This window comes from Mobula birostris, chromosome 1, assembly GCF_030028105.1.
Source record: "Mobula birostris isolate sMobBir1 chromosome 1, sMobBir1.hap1, whole genome shotgun sequence".
NCBI classification, from domain to species: domain Eukaryota; kingdom Metazoa; phylum Chordata; class Chondrichthyes; order Myliobatiformes; family Myliobatidae; genus Mobula; species Mobula birostris.
This window is the reverse complement of record NC_092370.1, coordinates 1,312,661-1,331,759: the sequence shown is the minus strand read 5'-3', so window position 1 is coordinate 1,331,759 and position 19,099 is coordinate 1,312,661. Positions and strand designations below refer to the sequence as shown.

General features: G+C 47.9%; 4 non-coding genes across 4 annotated transcripts; all 4 read left to right on the top strand.

The window, feature by feature from the left end:
- The first annotated feature begins 3,321 nt into the window (after window positions 1–3,321).
- Window positions 3,322–3,407, top strand: trnay-gua (transfer RNA tyrosine (anticodon GUA)). The gene is given in 2 exon segments: window positions 3,322–3,358; window positions 3,372–3,407. It is a non-coding gene; the product is annotated as a tRNA-Tyr (tRNA).
- A 3,810-nt stretch (window positions 3,408–7,217) lies between these two features.
- On the top strand, window positions 7,218–7,303 carry trnay-gua (transfer RNA tyrosine (anticodon GUA)). Its single transcript is given in 2 exon segments — window positions 7,218–7,254; window positions 7,268–7,303. It is a non-coding gene; the product is annotated as a tRNA-Tyr (tRNA).
- Window positions 7,304–11,488: 4,185 nt separating this feature from the next.
- trnay-gua (transfer RNA tyrosine (anticodon GUA)) lies at window positions 11,489–11,574 on the top strand. Its single transcript is given in 2 exon segments — window positions 11,489–11,525; window positions 11,539–11,574. It is a non-coding gene; the product is annotated as a tRNA-Tyr (tRNA).
- Window positions 11,575–16,560: 4,986 nt separating this feature from the next.
- trnay-gua (transfer RNA tyrosine (anticodon GUA)) lies at window positions 16,561–16,647 on the top strand. Its single transcript is given in 2 exon segments — window positions 16,561–16,597; window positions 16,612–16,647. It is a non-coding gene; the product is annotated as a tRNA-Tyr (tRNA).
- The last annotated feature ends 2,452 nt before the right edge of the window (window positions 16,648–19,099 follow it).

Genomic DNA, 19,099 nt, shown 5'->3' with positions numbered 1-19,099 from the left:
TCGGGGCTTCTCTTACTACGCCGATCATCAATTCCGTACTACAGATCCTCTCAGTGGCACAAGACTGCAGACCGAATTGCTATGACTCGTGACGGGATAGAATATAACAGGCAAGGCCCGCAGAACACTGGATCACATTTCAGAGCGCTATGTCCTCACGCTTGCTGCTGTGACAGTACGACAACTCCCACTCGTCCTAAAGTAACACAAAGATAGAAATATTAGATTGCATATAATTAGATGATGAGGACACTCAGTCCTCGTTTACTGTAATTTCAAAATGCATGCGTTAAAAAATGATACCATTTTCCTCCGGTATGATATCACAGAAACACAAGACAGACTTGAACATCAGTCACTGAAAGCATGCATGCAGGTTCAGCAGGCAGTGAAGAAAGCTAATGGCATGCTGGCCTTTATAACAAGGGGAATTGACTATAAGTGCAAAGAGTTCCTTCTGCAGCTGTACAGCGCCCTGGTGAGACCACACCTGGAGTACTGTGTGCAGTTTTTGTCCCCAAATCTGAGGAAGGACGTTCTTGCTATTGAGGGAGTGCAGCGTAGGTTCACAAGGTTAATTCCCGGGATGACGGGACAGTCACATGTTAAAAGATTGGAGCGACTGGGCTTTTATAGACTGGAATTTAGAAGGATGAGAGGGCATCTGATTGAAACATATAAGATTATTAAGGGATTGGACACGCTGCAGGCAGGCAGCGTTTTCCCGCTGATAGGGGAGTCCAGAACAAGAGGCCACAGTTTAATAATTAGGGTTAGGACATTTAGAACGGAGTTGAGGAAGAACTTTTTCACCCAGAGAGTGGTGGATATATGGAATGCTCTGCCCCAGAAGGCTGTGGAGGCCAAGTATCTGGATGCTTTGAAAAAAGAGATGGTTAGACCTCTTAAAGATAGCGGAATCAAAGGTTACGGGGATAAGGCAGGAACTGGATACAGATTGTTGCTGATCAACCATGATCACAGTGATTGGCGGTGCTGGCTCGAGGCGCCGAATGGCCTACATCTGCACCTATTGTCTATTGACCAAGACTAAAACTGACAAAAAACACATAATTCTGCCAAATAGTTACAACAGTGCAAAGCAACACCGTAATTTGCTGAGAGCAGACTATGGGCACCCAAAAAAAAAAGTTTCAAGACCCGATGGCCTCATCATCTCATGCAGACGGCAGAAGGAAGAAACTCCTCCTGCCATGAGCTTCCAGCGCCGTGAACTTACCGATGCAGCGTCCTGGAAGCACCCGACCACAGTCAGACTCTTAGTCCGTCCGAAAACTTCGAGCCTCCGACCAGCCCTCCGACACCGATCACCGAGCACCATCTCTGCCGAGCGCATCGACCCAGGCCCCGGCCGCCAAGCAACAGGCAAAGACGAGGATTCGGGGCATTCCCCTCCGGAGATTTCCGATCACACAGTAGCAGCGGCAGCGAAGCAGGCATTTCAGAAATTTCACCAGATGTTTCTCTGTGCTCTCACGTCTGCATCCATCAAATCAGAATTGTGCATGGCCTCCTACTTGACAGATAACAGCTATTCATCACCGGAGAGGCCGCGCGTAGCAAGTGTACAGAGGAAGAGACCGACACAAAGGCCCAGATTGAACATCGGTGACCTCTTCTTTGGAACACATTTACCAATCAGTCTAGGTTGAGCGATTCCAAAGTGCACGAGCAAGGGATGCAAGAATCTGAATTTCGGCTCATCGTTGGAGGGCACCGTTGAAAGCGAAGACAGCTGACGACGTTGTTATCGGCCTTATGTCGTTTCCATATATACGCTGAGTAACACATCGGCTCATCTGTGTGGTGGCACAAATCCGGAGAAAAATCTTCATATTTCTGCAAGAGCTTTGAAGTGGGAGCTGCGAAACAGAAGAGGCAGATGTGCATTAAGTGTACAGGAGCATGAAATTGGAGCGCCCTGCACAAGCGAGCTCTTGGAACAGCTGGTTTGCAGTGTGCGTATGTCTGCAGTGTGTTGTCCCTCCTATCATCGTCCAGGAGAAGCAAATCGTCTAGTGATTATGGAATTCAGTCATTCAGCTTTTCAGCTGATTTGACTTTTATCTGTAGTTTACCAAAAGTGTCGGAGAATGCGGCAACGAAATAGACAGGAATGGCAGATCCCAGAATGCTCTCTTATATAGCAGCGTTGAATTCCAGGAGAATGTTGTGTCGTCGATGCAGTTTTACAATCTGTCAGAAGAAGTGGATGACGCGGCTAACCTCTTAGTTCATGATGAAGTTCTGCTTCTGACACATGAGCTCCCGCCGGGGCGTAATAGTACAGGAAAGGTGAATTGGAAAGGTTGCTAACCGTGGTGTTATTGGTGATATGCGGGTGCTGACGGGCCAGACTTTAGCTGAGATGAATACGCATGTTCACGGAAGCGACGCATTACACGGTATGTTTCGGTGTCTCTGTGAGGAAGGGATTGTACGCCGAATGTTTGTCGCTACATTGAAGTGGAGATATCAATTCCAACTGCAATAACAATCAGTTGTTAAAATAGAAGGATAATCCTTTGCATGCGGGAGAATGAATTGTCGTTTAGGGACATGAAAGTTGACAGTGGCAGAGAGCGACCGTATGTGTGTCTGAGTGGTTGGTTGATGATTGAGTGAGTATGTCTGTGTGTGAGCTAATGATTGTGGAACGGTGAGCAGTGGCAGGCATGCAATGGTGCTTGTGCGGCTGAGCAAATTACAGGAGGTGGATCGGATGTGCTGGGGAATTAGCTCAGATGGTAGAGCGCTCGCTTAGCATGCGAGAGGTAGTGAGATCGATGCTCGCATTCTCCATTGACGTTTTGTATCCAGAGGCACTCGTCTCATCAAATAGCTGTGAAGTTCCGAATGTCCAAAAGACACGTGTGGAGGAGAGGGAGAGGAACGTATCTCAGTCAAAGGAAAGGTGGTAATCTGCTGCGTTGAAAGCAGATACGAGGAACAGCCAGCTGGCAGTTGGTATTTAAGAAATACATGAGCAGCAGGCGTCCATTCAGACAGAAATCAGTTAAGTGGTCGAAAGGAAATTGCCGTGGACTGTGAAGGAAATGGGAAAGCGGAGTAGCCTTTGATTTTGACAAGCAGAGAAGATCAAAGAGCTGTGTTGGAGTCGCACCGAGAATGGTGATAAGCTCGGTGATGAGTGTCATCCGGTCGCCTGTGGCCCCTAGTGCTGGAAGGACTAGGTATTGCAATTGGCAGGCGGTTGCTGCGTGTCGAAAGTCACTAGGATGAAAATCTGTATAATCATTGTCGGTAGGAGCCAACGTGGCGAAGCTTGGTGTCGCTTTTCCTTCGATAGCTCAGTTGGTAGAGCGGAGGACTGTAGAGGAAATGGAGTCATCCTTAGGTCGCTGGTTCGAATCCGGCTCGAAGGATCGGGACTTCTTTTACTACGCGGATCATCAATTCCATACTACAGAGCTTCTCGGTGTCACAAGACTGCAGTCCGAATTGCTCCGAGTCGTGACGGGATAGAATACAGAGGCATCTAATCACATAACAGGCAAGGCCAGCAGATCACTGGGTCACATTTCAGAGCGCTATGTCCTCACGCTTGCTGCTCTGACAGTACGACAACTCTCACTCGTCCTAAGCTAACACAGAGATGGAAATATTAGATTAGATTAGATTAGATTAGGTTATTAGGACACTCAGTCGTCGTTCATTTTAATATGGTGATGCAATATTCCTCTGGTATGATATCACAAAAACACAAGAAGACCAAGACTAATAGTGAGAAAGACCACATAATTCTACCATATAGTTACACAGTGCAAAGCAATACCGCAATTTGATTAGAGTAGAACATGGGCACGGAAAAAAAAGTCTCAAAGATCCGATGGCTTCGTCATTTCACGCAGACGGTAGAAGGAAGAAAATCCCCCTGCCATGAGATTCCAGCGCCTCGAAATAGCCGATGCATGGTCCAGGAAGCACCCGACCACAGTCCAAAGTCTGAGTCCGTCCGAAAACTTCCATCCTCCGACCAGCGCTCCCACTCCGAGCACCGAGCAACCTCTCTGCCGAAGGCTCCCATCCGGGCCCCGGCAGCCAAACAACAGGCAAAGCCAAGGATTTGGGGCATTCCCCTCCGGAGATTTCCGATCACACAGTAGCAGCGGCAGCGAAGAGGTATTTCAGAAGTTTAACCAGATGTTCCTCCGTGTTCTCATGTCTGCCTCCATCAAATCAGAATTGTGCACGGCCTCCTACTTGACAGATAACAGATATTCATCACTGGTGAGGCCGCTCGTAGCAAGTGTGCAGAGGAAGAGACCGACACAAAGGCCCAGATGGAACATCGGTGACCTCTTCGTTGGAAGACATTTAGCAATCAGTCTAGGTTGAGCGATTCTAAACTGCACGAGGAAGGGATACCAGAATCTGAATTCAGGCGCATCGTTGGAGGGCACCGTTGAAAGCGAAGGCTGCTGACGACATTGTTATCAGCCTTACGTCGTTTCCATATATCCGTTGAGGTCGAATTCGGCTCAACTGTGTGGTGGTGCAAGTCGGGAGAAAAATCTTCATATTTCTGCGAGTGATTTGAAGTTAGAGCTATGAAACAGAAGAGGCAGATGTGCAGTAAGTGTACAGGAACATGAAATTGGAGCGCCCTGCAGAAGCGAGCTCTTGGAACAGCAGGTTTGCAGTGTGCGTATGTCTGCAGTGTTTTGTGCCTCCTATCATCGTCCAGGAGAGAAGCAAATCGTCCATTGATGATGGAATTCAATCATTGAGCTTTTCAGCTGATTTGTCAGTTGGCTGTACTTTTCCAAAAGTGTCGGAGAATGCAGCAACGAAATGGACAAGAACGGCAGATCCGAGAACGCTCTGTTTGATAGCAGTGTAGAATTCCAGGAGAATGTTGTGTCGTTGATGCAGTTTTACAATCTGTCAGAAGAAATGGATGACGCGGCCATCTCCTTGGTTCATGAAGATGTTTTGCTTCTGACACATGAGTTCTTTCCGTGGCGTAATAATACAGGAAAGGTGAATGCGGGAAGGTTGCTAACAGTGGTGCTGTTGGAGATATGTGGGTGTTGAGGGGCCTGATTTCAGCTGAGGTGGATATGCATGTTCACGGAAACGATGCATTGCACGGTATGTTTCGGTGTCTCCATGAGGAAGTGATTCTACGCCGAATTTTTGTCGCTACTTTGAAGTCTAGATATCTGTCATAGTCCGGTTCGTGAAGTCCATATTCCGGTTCACGGTCTGGTCCTTCGACCCTTGCTCCAGGTTTTCCTTTCTACCCTGTTTCTGTCCTTGTTGAGGTAACTGAGGCAGCTGATGCTCTTTGGGGCTGGCTGCATAAATACCTTCAGAGACCTGGGCGTGGCTGCTGGATTGTTTTTGTCCTTACTCCTTGGATCCCTTCCTCTGCCTTCTGTTTCCTCGCCTGAAGCACTGCCTTGTCTTGCTGGAAACCCTCGCCTTGTCTTGCTGGAAACGCTCGCCTTATATTGCTGGAAACGCTCGCCTTGTCTTGCTGGAAACGCTCACCTTGTCTTGATGGAAATCCTTGCCTTGTCTTGCTGGAAACGCTCACCTTGTCTTGATGGAAATCCTTGCCTTGTCTTGCTGGAAATGCTCGCCTTGGCTGGCTGGAAACCCTCGCCTCGTCATGCCAACAGTTTTGTTCTGGAGCCACCCTGTTCCTAGCTCCCTTCCTGTCCCTTGCCTCCGCCCAGGTAAGCCAGGCCGTCTTGCCGTTACCTGGGGTTGGTTCTGTCCTGTCCTGTCCCTTGCCTCTGTCGGGTGGTGATCCGCGCCCTGCCCAGGAGTAATTCGCCCTGCCCAGGAGGAGCCTGCCAAGTCTCGCCTCAAGTCTCCAGCCTCCAGCCTCGCCTTGACTCAAGTCTGCAGCCTCCAGCCTCGCCTTGCCTCAAGTCTCCGGCCTCCAGCCTCGCCTCGCCTCAAGTCTCCAGCCTCCAGCCTCGCCTTGCCTCACGTCTCCGGCCTCCAGCCTCGCGTCGCCTCAGGTCAGCTGCCTCCAGTCTCCAGCCTCGCCTCGCCTCAAGTTTCCTGACTCCAGTCTCCAGTCTCCAGCCTCTTCTCGCCTCAGGTCTGAAGTCTCAAGTCTCAGGTCTCGTCCCACCTGCCTGCCAAGACTCGTTCTTGCCTGGTTCTGGAGCAGAGCCAGAGGCAAGACCCAGGTACTGGGTCCTTGTGCAGTCTCTGGCTCGGAGTCCAAGCCCGGGCTCCTAGGTCCCTTGTTCAGTCCTTTTCCAGGTTGCTGGTTTTCCTGTCCATGTCCTTGCCATCGCCCTGTATCCTAGTTCTGTCCCTAGTACTTCAGTGTCTGTGTCTTGTACTTGGGTCCGTTCCCAGCCCGTGCCCGTATGACAATATCAATTCCAACTGCCGTCACAATCGGTTGTAAAAATAGACAGAAGTATAATTCTTTGTATGCGCGAGAATGAATTGTCGTTTGGGGACATGAAAGGTGACAGTGGCAGAGAGCGACCGTATGTGTGTCTGAGTGGTTGGTCGATGATTGAGTGAGTGTGTCTGTGTGTGAGCTGATGATTGTGCAACAGCGGCAGGCCTGCAATGGTGCTTGTGGCGCAGAGCAGATTACAGGAGGTGGATCGGTTGTGCCGGGGAATTAGCTCAAATGGTAGAGCGCTCGCTTAGCATGCGAGAGGTAGCGAAATCGTTGCTCGCATTCTCTATTGACATTTCGTATCCAGAGGCACTCGTCTCATTAAATTGCTCTGAAGTTTGGAATGCACAAAATATAGGGGTGGCGGAGAGGAACATGAACGTGTCTCAGTCAAAGGAAAGGGGGAAATGTCGTAGGTCTGTTGCGTTAAAGGCAGATACGAGGAAAAGCTAGCTGGCAGCTGGTGTTTCAGTAATGCATGAGCTGCAGGCGACCATTCAGTCTGAACTCAGGTAAGTGGTCAAAAGGAAATTGTCCTGGACACTGGGCGAAAGGAGAAAGCTGAATAGCATTTGGTTTTGTCAAACAAAGAGGATCAAAGAGCTGTGTTGGAGTCGCACCAATAATGGTGAATAGCTCGGTAATGTGCGTCATCCGGTCGCCTGTGGCCCCTAGTGCTGGAAGGACTAGATATTACAATTGGCAGGCTGTTGTTCTGGGTCGAGAGACACCAGGATGAAAATCTGCATAATCATTGTCGGTAGGAGCCAACGTGACGAAGCTCGGTGTCGCTTTTCCTTCGATAGCTCAGTTGGTAGAGCGGAGGACTGTAGAGGAAATGGAGTCATCCTTAGGTCACTGGTTCGAATCCGGCTCGAAGGATCAGGGCTTCTTTTACTACGCCGATCATCAATTCCGTACTACAGAGCTTCTCGGTGGCACAAGACTGCAGTCCGAATTGTTCCAACTCGTGACGGGATAGAATACAGAGGCATCTAATCACATAACAGGCAAGGCCAGCAGATCACTGGGTCACATTTCAGAGCGCTATCTCCTCACGCTTGCTGCTGTGACAGTACGACAACTCTCACTCGTCCTAAAGTAACACAAAGGTAGAAATATTAGATTAGATATGATTAGGTGATGATGACACTCAGTCCTCGTTGACTGTAATTTTAAAATGCATGCGTTAAAAATGATACCATGTTCCTCCAGTATGATATCACAGAAACACATGACAGACTTGAATATCAGTCACTGAAAACAAGCATGCAAGTACAGCAGGCAGTGAAGAAAGCTAATTGCATGCTGGCCTTCATAGCAAGGGGAATTGAGTATAAGAGTAAAGAGGTCCTTCTGTAGCTGTACAGTGCCCTGGTGAGACCACGCCTGGAGTACTGTGTACAGTTCTTGTCTCCAAATTTGAGGAAGGACATTCTTGCTATTGAGGGAGTGCAGCGAAGGTTCACAAGGCTAATTTCCGGGAAGGCGGGACTGTCATATATCGAAAGATTGGAGCGACTGGGCTTGTATGTTCTGAAATTTAGAAGGCTGAGAAGGGATCTTATTGAAACATAGATAGATAGATAGATAGATAGATAGATAGATAGATAGATATACTTTATTAATCCAGGGGGAAATTTTGTTTCGTTACAGCCGCACCAACCAAGAATAGAGCGTAAGTATAGCAATACAAAAAACCCCAACAATGAAACACCAAAATGCAAACTATGCCAGATGGAAAATAAGTCCAGGACCAGTCTATTGGCTCAGGGTGTCTCACCCTCCACGGGAGGAGCTGCATGTTCGATGGCCACAGGCAGGAACGACCTCCCGTGTCGCCAAGTGTTGTATCACGGTGGAATGTGGCAAAGTCGAACAGTAAAAAGTTCAATATCCAGTCTGCAAACACGTTCCTCGATCGTAATATACCCCGGATTGTACCATCCGTTGTTAAACAGATCAGTAAGCACCTAACTCCTTTATGCTCACCGCTCTCAGTGCACTTCCGGTCAGCCGGAACGGTATTAAACACCGAAATCCTCTTCTCCAAAAGTCTCTGTTGTCTCGACCCGGTCCTCTTTCGTCAGGTTTGTGACACCCTCTGTGTGTTTTCCCCCGGATTTCCGCAGGGGTGTCCACCGCTCTGTTCGCTAAGCCGGCCGGTATTTGCTGGTCCGTGAAATAAACAATGCGACCTTGCTTCCGTCCCGCGTGTCCGGATCTAACCATTTCCAGCCCTAAAGAAAACCCAAATAAAACTCTCTCTACCAGCATGTTAGAGAGGGTGCAGCGTCGTCGTGTTACCGTGAGGAAGATAAATACAAAAAATAACGTAAATTAAAAAGTAAAGAAGAAAGTAAGTAAAAATAGATCGGAACAGTTGTACCGGGCTCCATGCACGACCGGCGGATGCGCACTAACGATATAAGATCAGTGAAGGATTGGACACGGTGCAGGCAGGAAGCATGTTCCCGCTGATGGGTGAGTCCAGAACCAAAGGCCACAGTTTAAGAATACGGGGTGGACCATTTAGAACGGAGTTGAGGAAGAGCTTTTTCTCCCAGAGAGTGGTGGATATGTGGAATGCTCTGCCCCAGAAGGCTGTGGAGGCCAAGTCTCTGGTGTTTTCAGGAAAGAGATGGATAGAGCTCTTAAAGATAGCGGAATCAAAGGCTATGGGGATAAGGCAGGAACTGGATACAGATTTTGGATGATCAGCCATGATCACAGTGAATGGCGGTGCTGGTTTGAGGGGCCGAATGGCCTACTTCTGCACCTATTGTCTATTGACCAAGACTAAAATTGACAAAAAACACATAATTCTACCAAATAGTTACAACAGTGCAAAGTAATACGGTAATTTGATAAGAGCAGACCATGGGCACCGAAAAAAAAGTTTCAAAGACCTGATGGCCTCATCATCTCACGCAGACGGTAGAAGGAAGAAACTCCCCCTGCCATGAGTTTCCAGCGCCGCGAAACTGCTGATACAGCGTTCTGGAAGCACCCGCCCACAGTCCTATTCTGAGTCCGTCCGAAAACTTTGATCTTCCGACCGGCCCTCCAACACCGAGCACCGAGTCCATCTCTGCCGAGCGCATCCACCCAGGTCCCGGCCGCAAAGCAACAGGCAAAGCCGAGGATTCAGGATATTCCCCTCCGGAGATTTCGGATCACACATAGCAGCGGCAGCGAAGCAGGCCTTTCACAAGTTTCACCAGATGTTCCTCCGTGCTCACATGTCTGCCTCCATCAAATCAGAATTGTGCACGGCCTCCTACTTGACAGGTAACAGATAATCATCACCGGAGAGGCCGGGCGTAGCAAGTGTACAGAGGAAGGACTGACACAAAAGCCCAGATGGAACATCGGTGACCTCTTCGTTGGAAGACATTTAGCAATCAGTGTAGGTTGAGCGATCCAAACTGCACGAGGAAGGGATGCCAGAATCTGAATTCCGACGCATCGTTGGAGGGCATCGTTAAAAACGAAGGCAGCTGACGATACTGTTAACGACCTTATGTCGTTTCCATATATCCGCTGAGTTGCAATGAGGCTCAACTAATGTGGTGGCAGAAGTCGGGAGAAAAATCTCCATATTTCTGCAAGAGCTTTGAAGTGGGAGCTGTGAAACAGAAAAGGCAGATCTGCATTAAGTGTACAGGAGCATGAAATTGGATCGTCCTGCACAAGCGAGCTCTTGGAACAGCAGGTTTGCAGTGTGCGTATGTCTGCAGTGTGTTGTCCCTCCTATCATCGACCCGGAGAGAAGCAAATCGTCCCGTGATGATGGAATTCAATCATTGAGCTGTTCAGCTGATTCGGCATTTGGCTGTACATTTCCAAAAGTGTCGGAGAATGCGGCAACGAAATAGGCAGGTATGGCGGATCAGAGATTGCTCCTTTGACAGCAGTGTAGATTTCCACCAGAATGTTCAGTCGTAGATGGAGATTTACAATCTGCCAGAAGAAATGAATGACGCGTCCATCTCCTTGGTTCATGAAGATGTTCTGCTTCTGACACATGAGTTTCCGCCGGGGCGTAATGATCCATGGAAGGTGAATGCGGAAATGTTGCTAACTGTGGTGTTGTTGGTGATATGTGGGTATTGAGGGCCAGATTTCAGCTGAGGTGAATATGCATGTTCACGGAAGCGACGCATTACACGCAATGTTTCGGTGTCTCTGTGATGAAGTGATTGTACGCCGAATGTTTGTCGCTACATTGAAGTGGAGATATCAATTCCAACTGCAATAACAATCGGTTGTAAAAATAGACAGAAGGATAATTCTTTGCATGCGATAGAATGAATTGTCGTTTGGGAACATGAAAGCTGACAGTGGCAGAGAGCGACAGTATGTGTGTCTGAGTGGTTGGTTGATGATTGGGTGAGTGTGTCTGTGTGTGAGCTGATTGCGCAAAGGTGAGCAGCGGCAAGCATGCAATGGTGCTTGTGGCGCAGACGAAATTACAGGAGGTGAATTGGATGTGCTGGGGAATTAGCTCAAATGGTAGAGCGCTCGCTTAGCATGCGAGAGGTAGCGAGATGGATGCTCGCATTCTCCATTGACGTTTTGTATCCAGAGGCACTCGTCTCATCAAGTTGCTGAGAAGTTTGGAATGTAGAGAAGATAGGTGTGGCGGAGAGAGAGAGGATCGTGTCTCAGTAAAGGAAACGGGGAAATCTGCTGCCTTGAAAGCAGATACTAGGAAGAGCCAGCTGGCAGCTGGTGCTTCAGTAGTATATGAGCAGCAAGTGTCCATTCAGACAGAAATCAGTTAAGTGGTCGAAAGGAAATTGCCCTCGACTCTGGGCGAAAAGAGAAAGCTGAGCAGCCTTTGATTTTGACAAGCAAAGAAGATCAAAGAGCTGTGTTGGAGGCGTACCGAGAATGGTGATCAGCTCGGTCATGTGCGTCATCCGGTCGCCTGTGGCCCCTAGTGCTGGAAGGACTAGATATTACATTTGGCAGGCTGTTGTTGTGGGTCGAGAGATACTAGGATGAAAATCTGCATAATCATTGTCGGTAGGAGCCAACGTGGCGAAACTCGGTGTCGCTTGTCCTTCGATAGCTCAGTTGGTAGAGCGGAGGACTGTAGAGGAAATGGAGTCATCCTTAGGTCGCTGGTTCGAATCCGGCTCGAAAGATCGGGACTTCTTTTACTACGCCGATAATCAATTCCGTACTACAGAGCTTCTCGGTGGCACAAGACTGCAGTCCGAATTGCTCCGAGTCGTGACGGGATAGAATACAGAGGCGTCTAATCACATAACAGGCAAGGCCAGTAGATCACTGGATCACATTTCAGAGCGCTATATCCTCACGCTTGCTGCTCTGACAGTACGACAACTCTCACTCGTCCTAAGGTAAAACAAACATAGAAATATTAGATTGGATATAATTAGATGATGAGGACACTCAGTCCTCGCTTACTGTAATTTTAAAATGCATGCATTAAAAATGATACCATGTTCCTCAGGTATGATATCACAGAAACACAAAACAAACCAAGACTAAAAGTGACAAAAACCACATAATTCTACCATATAGTTAAGCAGTGCAAAGCAATACCGCAATTTGATAAGAGCAGACCATGGGCACGGAAAAAAAAGTCTCAAAGACCCGATTGCATCGTCACCTCACGCAGACGGTAGAAGGAAGAAAATTCCCCTGCCATGAGCTTCCAGCGGCTCGAACTTGCCGATGCAGCGTCCTGGAAGCAACCGACCACAGTCCAAAGTCTGAGTCCGTCCGAAAACTTCCAGCCACCGACCAGCGCATGTCTGCAGTGTGTTGTCCCTCCTATCATCGTCCTGGAGCGAGGCAAATCGTCCAGTGATGATGGAATTCAGTCATTCAGCTTTTCAGCTGATTTGACTTTTATCCGTAGTTTTCCAAAAGTGTCGGAGAATGCGGCAACGAAATAGACAGGAATTACAGATCCGAGAATGCGCTCTTTGATAGCAGTTTAGATTTCCAGCAGATTGTTGAGTCGTAAATGGAGCTTTACAATCTGCCAGAAGAAACGGAAGCGACGCATTACACGGCATGTTTCGGTGTCTCTGTGGGGAAGTGATTCTACGCTGAATGTTTGTCGCTATATTGAAGTGGAGATATCAATTCCAACTGCAAAAACAATCTGTTGTAAAAATAGACAGAAGGATAATTCTTTGCATGCGGGAGAATGAATTGTCATTTGGGGACATGAAAGGTGACAGTGGCAGAGAGCGACCGTATGTGTGTCGGAGTGGTTGGTTGATGATTGAGTGAGTGTGTCTGTGTGTGAGCTGATGATTGTGCAACAGTGAGCAGTGGCAGGCATGCAATGGTGCTTGTGGCACAGAGCAAAAAAGAAGAGGTGAATCGGATGTGCCGGGGAATTAGCTCAAATGGTCGAGCGCTCTCTTAGCATGCAAGAGGTAGCGAGATCGATGCTCGCATTCTCCATTGTCGTTTTGTATACAGAGGCACTCGTCTCATCAAGTTGCTGTGAATGTTAGAATGCACTAAATGTAGTGGTGGCGGAGAGGGAGAGGAACGTGTCTCAGTCAAAGGAAAGGGGGAAATCTGCTGCGTTGAAAGCAGATATGAGGAACAGCCAGCTGGCGGCTGGTGTTTCAGTAATGTATGAGCAGCAGGCGTCGATTCAGACAGAAATCAGTTAAGTGGTCGAAAGGAAATTGCCCTGGACTCTGAGGTAAAAAGGAAAGCGGAGTAGCCTTTGATTTTGACAAGCAAGGAAGATCTAACATACAGAGAGGCTTTGAGGAAAGAGAAGCAGAATAAACGGTGTAAAGACAGTAAGGTAGCAGGGCTGAAATGTGTGTACCTCAATGCAAGAAGCATCAGGAACAAAGATGATGAACTGAGAGCTTGGATACATACGTGGAATGATGAAGTAGTGGCCATTACAGAGACTTGGCTGGCACCAGGGCAGGTATGGATTCTCAATATTCCTGGATTTCAGTGCTTTAAAAGGGATAGGGAGGGTGGAAAAAGGGGAGGAAGGGTGGCATTACTGGTCAGGGATACTATTACAGCTACAGAAAGGGTGGGTAATGTAGCAGGATCCTCTTTTGAGTCAATATGGGTGGAAGTCAGGGACAGGAAGAGAGCAGTTACTCTGTTGGGGGTATTCTATAGGCCCCCTGGTAGCAGCAGAGATACAGAGGACCAGATTGGGAGGCAGATTTTGGAAAGGCGCAAAAATAACAGGGTTGTTATCATGGGTGACCTCAACTTCCCTAATATTGATGGGCAGCTGATTAGTTCCAAGGGTTTAGATGGGCAGAATTTGTTAAGTGTGCCCAGGATGGATTCCTGTCACAGTATGTTGACAGGCCGACCAGGGGGAATGCCATACTAGATCTAGTACTAGGTAATGAACCGGATCAGGTCACAGATCTCTCAGTCGGTGAGCATCTGGGGGACAGTGACCACCGCTCCCTGGCCTTTATAATTATCATGGAAAAGGATAGAATCAAGGAGGACAGGAAAATTTTTAATTGGGGAAAGGCAAATTATGAGGCTATAACGCTAGAACTTGCGGGTGTGAATTGGGTTGATATTTTTGCAGGGAAATGTACTATGGACATGTGATCGATGTTTAGAGATCTCTTGCGGGATGTAAGGGATAAATTTGTCCCGGTGAGGAAGATAAAGAATGGTAGGGTGAAGGAACCAAGGGTGACAAGTGAGGTGGAAAATCTAGTCAGGTGGAAGAAGGCAGCATACATGAGGTTTAGGAAGCAAGGATCAGCTGGGTCTATTGAGGAATATAGGGAAGCAAGAAAGGAGCTTAAGAAGGGGCTGAGCAGAGCAAGAAGGGGGCATGAGAAGGCCTTGGCGAGTAGGGTAAAGGAAAACCCCAAGGCATTGCTCAATTATGTGAAGAAAAAAAGGATGACAGGAGTGAAGGTAGGACCGATTACAGATAAGGGAGGCAGATGTGCCTGGAGGCTGTGGAAGTGAGCGAGGTCCTCAATGAATACTTCTCTTTGGTATTCACCAATGAGAGGGAACTTGATGATGGTGTGGACAATATGAGTGAGGTTGATGTTCTGGAGCATGTTGATATTAAGGGAGAGGAGGTGTTGGAGTTGTTAAAATACATTAGGACAGATAAGTCCCCGGGGCCTGACGGAAAAGTTTAAAGGGAACATTAGGGGGGTCTTCTTCACACAGAGAGTGGTGGGAGTATGGAATGAGCTGCCAGACGAGGTGGTAAATGCGGGTTCTTTTTTAACATTTAAGAATAAATTGGACAGATACATGGATGGGAGGTGTATGGAGGGACATGGTCCGCGTGCAGGTCAGTGGGACTAGGCAGAAAATGGTTCGGCACAGCCAAGAAGGGTCAAAGGGCCTGTTTCTGTGCTGTAGTTTCTATGGTTCTATGGTTTTATGGAATATTCCCCAGGCTGCTCCACGAGGCGGGAGAAGAGATTGTTGAGCCTCTGGCTAGGATCTTTTGTCCTCGTTGTTCACGGGAATGGTCGCGGAGGTTTGGAGGGAGACGAATATTGTTCCCTTGTTCAAAAAAGGTAGTAGGGATAGTCCGGGTAATTATAGACCAGTGAGCCTTACGTCTGTAGTGGGAAAGCTGTTGGAAAAGATTCTTAGAGATAGGATCTATAGGCATTTAGAGAATCATGCTCTGATCAGGGACAGTCAGCATGGGTTCGTGAAGGGCAGATCGTGTCTAACAAGCCTGATAGAGTTGTTTGAGGAGGTGACCAGGCTTATAGATGAGGGTAGTGCAGTGGATGTGATCTATATGGATTTTAGTAAGGCATTTGACAAGGTTCCACACGGTAGGCTTATTCAGAAAGTTAGAAGGCATGGGATCCAGGGAAGTTTGGCCAGGTGGATTCAGAATTTGCTTGCCTGCAGAAGGCAGAGGGTGGTGGTGGAGGGAGTACATTCAGATTGGAGGATTGTGACTAGTGGTGTCCCACAAGGATCTGTTCTGGGACCTCTACTTTTCGTGATTTTTATTAACGACCTGGATGTGAGGGTAGAGGGGTGGGTTGGCAAGTTTGCAGACGACACAAAGGTTGGTGGTGTTGTAGGTAGTGTAGAGGATTGTCAAAGATTGCAGAGAGACATTGATAGGATGCAGAAGTGGGCTGAGAAGTGGCAGATGGAGTTCAACCCGGAGATGTGAGAGGTGGTACACTTTGGAAGGACAAACTCCAAGGCAGAGTACAAAGTAAATAGCAGGATACTTGATAGTGTGGAGGAGCAGAGGGATCTCGGGGTACATGTGCACAGATCCCTGAAAGTTGCCTCACAGGTGGATAGGGTAGTTAAGAAAGCTTATGGGGTGTTAACTTTCATATGTCGAGGGATAGAGTTTAAGAGTCGCGATGTAATGATGCAGCTCTTTTAAACTCTGGTTAGGCCACACTTGGAGTACTGTGTCCAGTTCTGGTCACCTCACTATAGGAAGGATGTGGAAGCATTGGAAAGGGTTCAGAGGAGATTTACCAGGATGCTGCCTGGTTTAGAAAGTATGCATTATGATCAAAGATTAAGGGAGCTAGGGCTTTACTCTTTGGAAAGAAGGAGGATGAGAGGAGACATGATAGAGGTGTACAAGATAATAAGAGGAATAGATAGAGTGGATAGCCAGCGCCTCTTTCCGAGGACACCACTGACCAATACAAGAGGACATGGCTTTAAGGTAAGGGTGGGAAGTTCAAGGGGGATATTAGAGTAGGTTTTTCACTCAGAGAGTGGTTGGTGCGTGGAATGCACTGCCTGAGTCAGTGGTGGAGCAGATACACTAGTGAAGTTTGAGAGACTACTAGACAGGTATATGGAGCAATCTAAGCTAGGGGCTTATATGGGAGGCAGGGTTTGAGGGCCGGCACAACGTTGTGGGCCGAAGGACCTGTACTGTACTGTACTATTCTATGTTCTATGTTCTATCAAAGAGCTGTGTTGGTGTCGCACCAAGAATGGTGATAAACTCGGTGATGTGCGTAATCCGGTCGCCTGAGGCCCCTAGTGCTGGAAGGACTAGATATTGCAATTGGCAGGCTGTTGCTGTGGGTCGAGAGACACTAGGATGAAAATCTGCATAATCATTGTCGGTAGGAGCCAACGTGGCGAAACTGTGTGTCGCTTTTCCTTCGATAGCTCAGTTGGTAGAGCGGAGGACTGTAGAGGTAAATGGAGCCATCCTTGGGTCGCTGGTTCGAATCCGGCTCGAAGGATCGGGAGTTCTTTTACTACGCGGATCATCAAGTCCGTACTACAGAGCTTCTCGGTGGCACAAGACTGAACTCCGAATTGCTCCAACTCGTGACGGGATAGAATACAGAGGCACCTAGTCACATAACAGGCAAGGCCAGCAGATCACTGGGTCATATTTCAGAGCACTATGTCCTCACGCTTGCTGCTCTAACAGTACGACAACTCTCACTCGTCCTAAGGTAACACAGAGATGGAAATATTAGATTAGTTTAGATTAGATTAGGTTATGAGGACACTCAGTCGTTGTTCATTTTATTTTAACTGACAATGCATTCAGAAATGATACAATGTTCCTCCGGTACGGTATCACAAAAACACAAGAAGACCAAGACTAAAAGTGACAAAAACTACATAATTCTTCTATATAGTTAAGCAGTGCAAAGCAATACCGCAATTTGATATGAACAGACCATGGGCACGGAAAAAAATTCTCAAAGATCCGATGGCCTCGTCACCTCACGCAGACGGTAGAAAGAAGAAAATCCCCCTGCCATGAGCTTCCAGCGCCTCGAACTTGCCAATGCAGCGTCCTGGAAGCACCCGACCACAGTCCAAACTCTGAGTCCGCCCGAAAATTTCGAGCCTCCGACCAGCGCACCGACAGTTAACAGATATGCATCACCGGTGAGGCCGCGCCTAGCAAGTGTACTGAGGAAGAGACCGACACAAAGGCCCAGATGGAACATCGGTGACCTCTTCGTTGGAAGACAATTAGCAATCAGTGTAGATTGAGCGATTCCAAACTGCACGAGCAAGGGATGCCAGAATCTGAATTGCGGCGCATCGGTGGAGGGCACCGTTGAAAGGGAACGCAGCGGACGACACTTTTTTCGGCCTTATGTCATTTCCATATATCTGCTGAGGTGGAATTCGGCTCATTTGTGTGGTGGCGCAAGTGGGGAGAAAAATCTTCATATTCTGCGAGTGCTTTGAAGTGGGAGCTGTGAAACAGAAGAGGCAGATGTGTATTAAATTAACAGGAACATGAAATTGGAGCGCCCTGCAGAGGCGAGCTCTTGGAACAGCTGGTTTGCAGTGTGCGTATGTCTGCAGTGTTTTGTCCCTCCTATCATCGTCCAGGAGAGAGGCAAATATTCCAGTGATGATGGAATTCAGTCATTTAGCTTTTCAGTTGAATTGACTGTTGGCTGTAGTTTTCCGAAAGTGTCGGAGAATGCGGCAACGAAATAGACAAGAATGGCAGATCCGAGAATGCTCTCTTTGATAGCAGTGTAGATTTCCAGCGGAATGTTGAGTCGGAGATGGAGTTTTACAATGTGCCAGAAGAAATGCATGACGCGGCTAACTCCTTGCTTCATGAAGATGTTCTGCTTCTGACACATGAGCTCCCGCCGGGGCGTAATAGTACAGGAAAGGTGAATTGGAATGGTTGCTAACTGTGTTTTTGTTGGTGATATGTGTGTATTGACAGGCCAGATTTCAGCTGAGGTGAATGTGCATGTTCACGGACGCGACGCATTACACGGTATGTCACGGTGTCTCTGTGATGAAGTGATTGTACGCCGAATGTTTGTCGCTACATTGAAGTGGAGATATCAATTCCAACTGCAATAACAATCGGTTGTAAAAATAGACAGAAGGATAATTCTTTGCATGCGGGAGAATGAATTGTCGTTTGGGGACATGAAAGGTGACAGTGGCAGAGAGCGACTGTATGTGTGTCTGAGTGGTTGGTTGATGATTGAGTGAGTGTGTCTGTGTGTGCGCTGATGATTGTGCAACGGTGAACAGTGGCAGGCATGCAATGGTGCATGTGGCGCAGAGAAAATGACAGGAGGTGAACCGGATGTGCTGGGGAATTAGCTCAAATGGTAGAGCGCTCGCTTAGCATGCGAGAGGTAGTGAGATCGATGCTCGCATTCTCCATTAACGTTTTTTATTTAGAGGCACTCGTCTCATCAAATTGCTCTGAAGTTTGGATGCACAGAAGATAGGTTGGCGGAGAGGGAGAGAAACGTGTCTCAGGCAAAGGAAAGGGGGAGATGTCAGAGGTCTGCTGCGTTGAAGGCAGGTAGGAGGAATAGGTCGCTGGCAGCCGGTGTTTCAGTAATGCATGAGCTACAGGCGACCATTCAGTCAGCAATCAGTTCAGTGGTCAAAAGGAATTTGCCCTGGACTCTGGGCGAAATGAGAAAGCTGAGTAGCCTTTGATTTTGACAAGCAAAGAAGATAAAAGAGCTGTGTTGGCGTCGCATCGAAAATGGTGATAAGTTCGGTGATGTGCGTCATTCGGTACCCTGTGGCCCCTAGTGCTGGAAGGACTAGATATTACATTTGGCAGGCTGTTGCCATCGGTTAACAGACACTGGGGCAGAAATCTGCATAATCATTGTCATAGGAGACAATTTGGCGAAGCTTGGTGTCACTTCTCTTTCGATCCCTCAGTTGATA